A 10,482-nucleotide genomic window follows, 5' to 3' on the forward strand; every position below is an offset into this window, starting at 1 on the left:
TTATGAGAGTTATGAGATTGATCACTGTTCATTATTTTTAATTCCTCATGTCAAATTCAGAAAATTGAGGATGATATGAATGATCATGCTATATATAGAACGGAAATATATGATGAAACACTTCATTGTGTCGATTGTTTAGTCTTGTATGGCGAGGGGTACTTCAGAAAAAATAAAAGACATTTCAAAGATTGCAAGCGGTGGAGGAATGATGTGAACATTTGATTTGTTTATCGGTTACACCGGACTTGAACCTTGTATTTTGATCTGGTAAACGAAGTTATCTGTAGTGAAAATCCGTATACAAAGAGCAACCGAAACAGGAAGTTGATGATAGAAAAGCACATGTACATACACACACATTTTAGTGTTTCAGTCACATGTATATCCATCGTATGAATAGAAATAAGGAAATTTTGTATTTCAGAACGGATGAAGAACATTCACCACGATAAACGAAATTATCATCATAAATGGCTGGATTAAAACACACAATAACATTCATTACTGTTAAGTTCGTATTCCTGTGATGAGGAAGATCAAGATGATTCTACGAGATTCCTGTTTATATGATGAATTTATCAATTGTAGGATACATTACAACTATTTTTGATATAAAACTACATATTTATGTGATGCTTAAGTTGTAAAAGATAAAAAAAAATTCAAACTTCTACAGATTCAGAAGTAATCAAATGAAGTTTTTTCTCTCGCGGTGATACTTTTGTTATAAGAAAGGAAAAATAAGTAAATTACATCCATATTCTTCTAAAGTAGGAATTTTACTTTTAAAACAATAACAATCTATAAAAAGTTTTTATATGCAATTTATCAAAACAAATAAAGAACAAATGCATCGCCAAAATATGCCTAACGTATCGTCAAATTAGTTTAAATCAACATATAATCAATCATACATGCATATTAATACACGGCGGGTATGACCGGTCGACAGGGGATGTTTTCTTTCCCTAGGTACCTGACCCACTCTGGTATATCCAAGGGTCTGTGCTTTCCAACTCTTATTTTTGTATTCCTTATAGTTGTTATAATATTGATCACTCCTCGCTATCTTCACTTTTTCATTCTTTAATTTGAGGATATGACTTAATTATACATTATCACAGAAAGTCATTTTAGAGAGTTCATTATTTGTTTTGCAAACAAAGATTGCGGTATGTTATTGTTTACGTAGTTTTCAGAAGAAATGGATATCGATCTAAGTTTATTATATCTTTCACATTTCAAGCATTCTTTAGGTAAATGTGTCATCTAAAAGTTAAAATTTGTGATTATGCAAAATTAAGATCCTTTATATTACAAAATCGTTTGTTTGGTTACATAAAAAGACTCGAGTGTTTGTTTACATAACACATATTTGAGGCTAAAATATTGCTTTTATTCTTGCATTCAGTAGGTCAAAATGTTAGCTCACAACATAAAACGAGTTATATTTTTAATGTTTCACATAAAAAATAAAACAAATTTTGTTTAAAAATCGTGAACCAGTCCCTTTAATGACATAATTTAATTGAGGTATGAAAGGCGAAGATAACGAACAGTGATGAATCTCGAAATTCCTACAAGCAATACAAAATAGATAGCTGGGCACACACGGACCCCTGGACACACCAAAGGTGGGATCAGGTGCCTAGGAGGAGTAAGCATTCCCTGTCGACCGGTCACAACCGCCTTGAACCCTATATCCTGATCATGTAAACGGAGTTATCCGTAGTCAAAATGAACGTGCCAAGAACGGCTTAACAATCGGTATGAAACACATCAGACAGCATTTGACATTTTATCTTTGTACCAAAACTGGTTATTTGTACATATAACAAATGTTTGATATCTCGAAGAATAATCCGATGGGCACGAACCAATCTATTGGACTCTATGTCGATTGTAGACTCCGCATAGTTTTTGTATACTGGATGACGAGTATTGTGTGGTTATTTTTTATATTCATGGAACAACAGGTATCCTCGGGGAAAGAGTATCCACCAGCAGATATACGTGCTCAATCTTAAAAAAAAAACAGTAAAGATAACGATTGTTGATCAATCTAGTATCCAATGAGTAAATCTTTACAGATAATTTTACAAATGTTTATATATTTGTAGCTATTTGTTGAGGGTCAGTCGTATCCGTAAATGTCAAATGGAAAAAAAAAGCGATGGACACCTGTATATTCACAAATCAACAGCCTTCACCTGAGGACAATGCTACAAAGAATGGTTCTTGGGTGGACAAAGTGAAATATTCGTTCCCTTGGGGTAAACAAACTTTTATACTTATTTCACAATCTTTGGCATATGAGTACTTTAGCAAAAACTGCCAGATGTTGATTGTAATTGTAATTAAAAGATTTATATGGCGCCCTATCAACATTAGTTCTTTAATCTGCTTAACAAATGTTAGAGAAAAGATTATATAAAATCGATGTCACATACATGTGAATAAAATATTCATAATATCAGAATTTAAATGCATAATTATTATTATTGATATATAGTGCCTAATGTAATGATATAATTACCCTAATTACATATAAAGCAATTTAAAACAATCCTTAGGAATAGTAAAATACATAGAAAGGACATAAGTAAAACTTATACGGTACCAATTTTGATGCACCAGATGCACATTTCGACAAATAATGTCTCTTCAGTGATGCTCAACCGAAATGTTTGAAATCCGAAATAACAATGAAGTTTTAAAGCTATTATAGAGAAAACCAGTGTGCCAAATAACTGGAATCAAATTCGTCTAAGCATAAGAGCTATGAGTGAGGGAGATCATCCTTAATTTTGAAATGAATTTCTAAATTTTATAACAGCAATTAAATATGCATCCGTATTTTCAAGCTAGTAACTAAGTGCATAACTACCGGGCTGTAGAGACCCTCGGAGACTAACAGTCCACCAGCAGAGGCCTCGACCCAGGGGTCATCATGTAAAACTTATACGGTACCAATTTTGATACACCAGATGTGCATTTCGACAAATAATGTCTCTTCAGTGATGTTCAACCGAAATGTTTGAAATCCGAAATACCAATGAAGATTTAGAGCTATTATAGAGAAAACAGTGTGCCAAACAAGTGGAGTCAAATTCGTCTAAGGATAAGAGCTATGCGTTAGGAAGATAATCCTTAATTTTGAAATGAATTTCTAAACTTTATAACAGCAATTACATATACATCCGTATTCTCAAGCTAGTGGCTACGTACTTAGCTACTGGGGTGTAGAGACGCTCGGGGACTAACAGCCCACCGGCAGAGGCTTCCACCCAGGGGTATTATAACAAACTACCCAGCCAAGAATTCATATAACTAATAATATAATGATCTAAATCCTCCCCACCTAAAATTGCATTTCAATAGTTCAATAAGTCATTTTCAAAATGTGGTATTACACGTTTCATATTAATTTCCCTAAAGGTGTTGCATGAAAGATCTATAAAATAAAGTTATAGTAAATATGAGGTCTTAAGTGACCCAGTAAACCCCGTGAGTACCCACAGAAGTTACCCGAGCATTGCGTTGTTAGTCTCTTCCTTACTATCGGTACTATAGTTCTTTATGAATGACTTCTACCTGTCTATCACTCTAGCTCTCATCCAAAAGTACCTTTCAGCGGGAACTGTCATCTTGGTACCGGAAGTCGTCTACCAAACAGGTCGTAGTGGGGAAGAATCCCCAGATACTACAAAGTTATTCAAATAAATGATAACACCATTTGGAATGTATGTTTTGATTCAAACCTTTTGAAAATAAGTATAAAAGACGTGTATTGACAAAAATTGGCCAAAATATTTTGAGTTTCAATCAAGCAATAAACAATTTATATGATTTTTTAGCGTTGAAATAGAGAGGTATTCCCGAATATCAGAAAGACTGCCTCAGTGAATTAAAATAAACTTGGCATAAACATGTTCTTCGAGGGGTTTTTTTTTTTGTGTTTGTTGTTTTTGGTGTTTTTTTTAACTGTCGCTTTGAAATTTTATTTCACGAGGACTTTTTTGTAAATTTCAAAAAATCGAAACAGCTTCACCGATATTATTTTTAACTTTACATGTACGTTAATTTTCCTTAGTAAAGTGTGGTCTACCGCGTAGTTCAGGGGGTAACGTCGTCAACTTTTATGTGAAGATGCTTCCTTTTTTTAAACGATCGGGTTCGAATCCCTCACGAACACAATTTTTTTGTATTACGTTTTCCTTCTAGATTTTTTTCTTAATTGTAGCACACTTCTAGTTTTTATAAATGTTTCATGTCAAATCCCTGTTTATTATAATGTGCCAAGTTTGAAATAAGCTTCTAACATGGACACTAATATGCCAGCACTTTTGCAGATAGTATAACCCAGGGTTATGCACAAGACGGTGCGCTGTCTTTATTATGCACTTAATGAGGTAAAAGACTGAAACAAACAAGAGAAGTAATAAATGGACTGCTAATTACAAATATTCGATGTACATAACGATTAAAGGTATTACGTGAGTATTAAGTAATAAGCAGAGTTCTTTTGGCAATACTAAATTACAACTACACAAATAAATTGTATTTAAAAAATCTAAGAAATGTTACATAATGAAAATATTTAGAATTTGGATTTGATTTTATCATCAACTTGCTTCCATTGACAAATTAGTTAAGCGCGTACATATTGTAAATTAAACATATGGTATTCCATAGAAAGTATTCAGAAATAGGTTACTTCTATAAATGATATACAAAACTCGAAAACCAAAATAGATAAATACGTATTCAAAATACTAAGAGAATCATATATTGAAATGCAATAGACTAATTACACTGTGTGCCAGCTCTAAGTAGACAAAAAGAATGATTGGAACAATCGACAATACATGGCATGAAACACACGCACAGATAAATAGGAAATATCTGTACGTAGATTAACTCTAAATGGTTTGAAGATAAGACAATATTATAAGGAAATATAATTCAATATTAAAAACTGTATTTGTGTTCAGAGTCATGTTCAATTGACATCTGTTGGATGTAGAAAATAATACATACGAGTATAAGAGCTTTTAGACTGTAGTAGTATAGAACATTAAATATTTGATACACTTGTAACATGTAACCGTATGCATTGTATCTGATACTCTGAAAAAAAAGACAATTCAATTATCACGTTTTCATAAATTATGTTTAGACTACATGTATAATGTATTGACACATAAAATGTATTAGAGTTATCCTTAGTACCGGGGAATCCTACAGGTATTTAAAGGGAAAGACAACCCAAAATATTTTTACAAGATATATGATAGAATCAATCATATGATAAAGATCTGTCATATAATTGTTGATATATGGGCTAGATAAGCTTCAGTACTAATTTGAAAACGTCAAAAATTGAAATTACCGCGATCTATAGAGGCTTCCATGATGTGTAACTCTTTCGTATTCAAGACCACAAAAATCAATAATTTTGACGTTACACCGTCTGTTCCGGTTTTGATGAGATACTAAGATCATCCACAGGTGCTTTGGTACAACCCCCACCTACGAATAAGTTAATTGAGTTGATTTAATTTTTTTTTTTAGAAAATATTTCTAGTGCATGTCAACAACATTTTGCATACCCATAAAGTCCAAGATAATCTAAACAAGACCTTTAAAAAATACTCTCGCTGGTTATTATAATATAAGTTAAAATAACCAGTGAGGGTATTTTTTTAAAGGGCTTGTTTTGAATTACATGTATTTTAGACGTTGACATCATTAGAAATATTTTCAACAAAAAATAATTAAATCAACTCGTGTAGCTTATTCGGGGGAGGGGGATCCGGAACCCAAGCACCTGTAAGACCATCAAAGTTGTGCATGTGGTAGATTTTACGAATGAATAGATTGAAGCAGTTAATTACACTAATGCGAAGGGGAGATGTTAATAAAGTTTTTATTTTCGAAATTACCGATTCAACCATCACCATTTGAAAGGAAAGGACTACGTAAAATGTGGATCTATCATTTGGGTAATGACAAGTTGAGGTTCAAGACATTTGTATGAAGAATATTTGCCGTCTGCCTTGTCTGCGACTCGACTGAACGTCTTCTTTTCTCAATTTCTTCTTGCGAAAGAACGGGCTCAAATTTATACAGCTCCAAACTTAACTGTTCGTGACTTGTCATGTTTACAGTGCTGCTGATGAAATAAACCGGAATATACGGTGTGACGTCATCAATTAAACTTCAATGGCCACTCTTTTAGCAACGGGTAATTTAAAATATATGATAGATTAATTGTCAATTACAATATCAGTAAGTAATACCTTATTCATAAAAGCAATTATGTGGTAAGGGTTGCTGACACGGAGCTCCAATTAGGGAAAGTTACAGCTTTGGTGCAACACCTTTTTGTTGATATGTTTGTGTTGTGAAAAGAAATCACAAATATTATGAAATAAGAAAAAAACTTAGATAACTGTCTGACTTTTGTTCTTCAGAGTTCTCCCCCACCATAAATAATCCCTTCCGAAAATTGAAGGTTCTCTGATGTATCTAAGTGAATATATACAGCAAGTACATGTAGTGCATCATTTGAATATTCTGTTAAAATGAATTTCTGATGCATGTAATCAGGGTAAATAAATCTGGATAAATATTTTTGTTTTGAAGGTACCGGAATTTTGCAGATACATACGGTCAACAGAAATAACACTTGCTCAGGTAAAATGAATTAAGTTCAGTTGAAATCGTGAAAGAAAAGAAAATTCATTTTTAAGAACTGTTCCTGAATACAGTCGTGTACTTAGAATATAAATGCGGTCTTTTCTTGTTAGATTGTGATGTCCAGGGAGAGCAGTGCGAATTTTGTAAAAACGTATCCAGCTAAATGGTAGTGTTGCAGCCTTTCAAGTTCAAAGAAGTTTGAAGTCCGGAAGACAGTATATACTTGCAGAGTTTGCAAAACAATTTTAAGTGGTAAATACATAATCCGTATATAAATAATAAAGGAACAATCGACAATACATTGTATGAACACACTCACAGGAAATACATGTTCGTAGATTAACTCTAAACGATTTGAAGATAAGACAATATTATAAGGAAAGATAATTCAATATCAAAAACTATATCAACAAATAACAATAACTCTTCACAGACACTGTTTAGCCTGTGAACAAACATGCCGAATACAGCTCGCAATACCTGTGTTTTAATAGTCAAGGTTGCTAACGAGAAGTAATATGTTTTTCTGAATGAAAGTTATTGACGAAGCATAGTGCCTTTTACGAAAAACCGTTGTGAACTTTGCAGAGCTTTGAAAGAAACTTATTGAGGCCTAACAAAGTAAATAACCGTTAAACTATTTGAATGGAGAAGATGATATGTATTCCAGTAGCAAATTGATATGGTGAATCGATTTTATATATGGTGAATCGATTTTTACAGGTGCATGAATGTACGTCGAATTATATCAAACTTCAGTAATGCATATCAAACTTCCCATATTTTGTTTTGTGTTCAGAGTCATGTACAATTGACATCTGTTGGATGTAGAAAATAATACATATGAGTATAAGAGCTTTTAGATTGTAGTAGTATAGAACATTAAATATTTGATACACTTGTAACATGTATCCGTATGCATTGTATCTGATACTCCGAAAAAAAAAGACAATTCAATTATCACGAAATCAACCTCTGGTGTGTCCAGGGGTCCGTGTTTGCCCAACTATCTATTTTGTATTGCTTGTAGGAGTTATGAGATTGATCACTGATCGTTACCTTCATCTTACATGTATAATGTATTGACACATAAAATGTATTTGGTTTGCCCTTAGTACCGGGGAATCCTACAGGTATTTAAAAGGAAATACAGCCCAAAATATTTCTACATGATAAATGATAGGATTAATTATATGATAAATATTTGTCATACAATTGTTGATATATGGGCTAGATAAGCTTCAGTACTAATTTGAAAACATCAAAAATTGAAATTCCCGCGATCGATAGAGGCTGCCGTGATTTGTAACTCTTTTGTATTCAAGACCACAACAATCAATAATTTTGACGTCACACCGTCTGTTCCGGTTTTGATGAGATACTAAGATCATCCACAGGTGTTTTGGTACAACCCCCACCTACGAATAAGTTAATTGAGTTGATTTAATTATTGTTTTCTTGAAAATATTTCTAGTGCATGTCAACAACATCTTGCATACCCATAAAGTCTAAAATAATTCAAAATTAGCCCTTTAAAAAATCCCCTCGCTTGTTATTATAAGAGAACTTACAATAACAAGTGAGGGTATTTTTTAAAGGGCTTATTTTGAATTGCATGTATTTTAGACGTTGACATGCATTAGAAATGTTTTCAACAAAAAATTAATTAAATCAACTCGTGTAGCTTATTCGGGGGGAGGGGGGAACCGGAACCCAAGCACCTGTGCGACCATGAAAGTTGTGCATGTGGCAGATTTTACGAATGAATAGGTTGACGTCTTCCTGACAAGCAGTTAATTACACTAATGTGAAGGTGAGATGTGATTAAAGTTTTTATTTTCGAAATTACCCGATTCAACCAAGTCATTTGAAAAGAAAAGACTACGTAAATTGTGGATCCATCATTTGGGTAATGACAAATTGAGATTCAAGACATTTGTATGAAGAATGTTCACCGTCTGCCTTGTCTGCGACTCGACTGAACGTCCGTTTTTCTCAATTTCATCTTGCAAAAGAACGGGCTCAAATCTATACAGCTCCAAACTTAACTGTTCGTTACTTTTCATGTTTACAGTGCTGCTGAGGACATAAACCGGAATATACGGTGTGACGTCATAAATTAAACTTCAATGGCCACTCTCTTAGCTGCGGGTAATTCAAATGCATGATAGATTAATATTGATGTAATTGTTTATCAAAGATTTTTGTTGTTAAAGACTGTCAATTACGATATCAGTAAGTAATACTTTATTCATCACTACTACACTGTACATGTTTTGTACTACAACCACGATATATTGTATATACTCATATATATACTTTTACTCTACTAATTACTTCATATGTTATTACTCAATACTCAATATATACATATACTTGTGCATGTACTTTACTGACTACACAATACACATACTGGTATGATAATTGACATTGTTTTTCTCACATTGTTACTAATACTCGTCACTTTACTTGTGTACTCTTGAGAGTTTTACACATACTCTATACTTAAAACTATACACAGTACTTGCAAAATTAACAATATGCAAACTTGAAACCAACTTTACACAACAAAGTCAACAATAAACTGCAAGTGAAGAAATTTGGAAGTTTTATAAATAAACTGAAATGAAATTAATATCAATAATGAAGTAGATAAGCTTACCTCAGAAGTATTATAGTGGAACCTGTCTGAAGCAATATGACAAACTGAATACCTTACAATGTTAAGAATTTTGATTTACTTTTGACGTCCGTTACTCGTGCCTGCTACGCCCAAACTGACCAAAGCAAACACCGCAAACCAGTTCGAATACTAGAATTTAAAAATTTAAAAATAGACATTGCTTAGTCGGCAATTTCAAACCTGATTTAAACGTAAGGAATCAATATTGATAAATATTAGTTCTGAGTTTAAATCGTTATGGGTCCTTCCATCTCTTTTGGGTAATTAGTCATAACTACCTTATGGCTGGGAGTGTGGAAGCAGAGACGGTTAAAAAAAATTCAGTCACTTGGAGCTATTACGGACTTCATTTTATGAATTGGGGTAAAAAATTCATTTTAGAAATTATATTTTATGCTGCACATTCTATTTCATAGCTTTTTGCAATGCTCAAACACTCTGTGTAATCGTATAGTGTCAGGGCCCAGTTAAAAGTCAACCAAAAAATAATAGGCATTTTTTCGAGTTCATTTCTGCATATCTTGGGAAGTATACGGAATTTCGGGATGAACTTTGGTAGCAATGTAGATTGATTATGTATGAATAAATTAAAATACAAAGTAGAATCTTATATCAATTAATTTATTGTTTTTACATCGGCTAACTTGGGTACCCTATATTTAGAGTTCTATACCTTTACTCTTTATATAGTAAATTCGACCCCAAGTGACGCAATTGCCTGTGTATTGAACCAGTAAATACTTAGTTTTAGCACCCTGCGCAGTTGTGCTCGAAAGCTCAGGAGATAACTTCCTTAAGGTAGTGATTGCAAGGTATTATGTAAAACTTATACGGTACGAATTTTGATGCACCAGATGCGTATTTCGACAAATAATGTCTCTTCATTGATGCTCAACCGAAATATTTGAAATCCGAAATAACAATAAACTTGTGAGAGCTATTTTAGGGGAAAACAGAGTGCCAAAAAAAAAACGGAGTCACATTCGTCTAAGGATAAGAGCTATGCATGAGGTTTATTCATGTAGTATTTAAAAAAGACTACTTTCTTTTCAGATTCCGGAATACATCAAGCGCAAAAGCATTAGTAATAATGA

At 33.0% G+C, this 10,482-nt stretch overlaps 1 long non-coding RNA gene across 1 annotated transcript; it reads left to right on the forward strand.

Moving 5' to 3' along the window:
• Positions 1–1,861: 1,861 nt before the first annotated feature.
• LOC130051234 (uncharacterized) lies at positions 1,862–7,498 on the forward strand. Its single transcript, XR_008799669.1, has 3 exons — positions 1,862–2,276; positions 6,652–6,702; positions 6,816–7,498. It is a non-coding gene; the product is annotated as an uncharacterized LOC130051234 (long non-coding RNA).
• The last annotated feature ends 2,984 nt before the right edge of the window (positions 7,499–10,482 follow it).

The sequence above is a fragment of the Ostrea edulis genome, chromosome 1 (genome assembly GCF_947568905.1).
Source record: "Ostrea edulis chromosome 1, xbOstEdul1.1, whole genome shotgun sequence".
Taxonomy (NCBI): domain Eukaryota; kingdom Metazoa; phylum Mollusca; class Bivalvia; order Ostreida; family Ostreidae; genus Ostrea; species Ostrea edulis.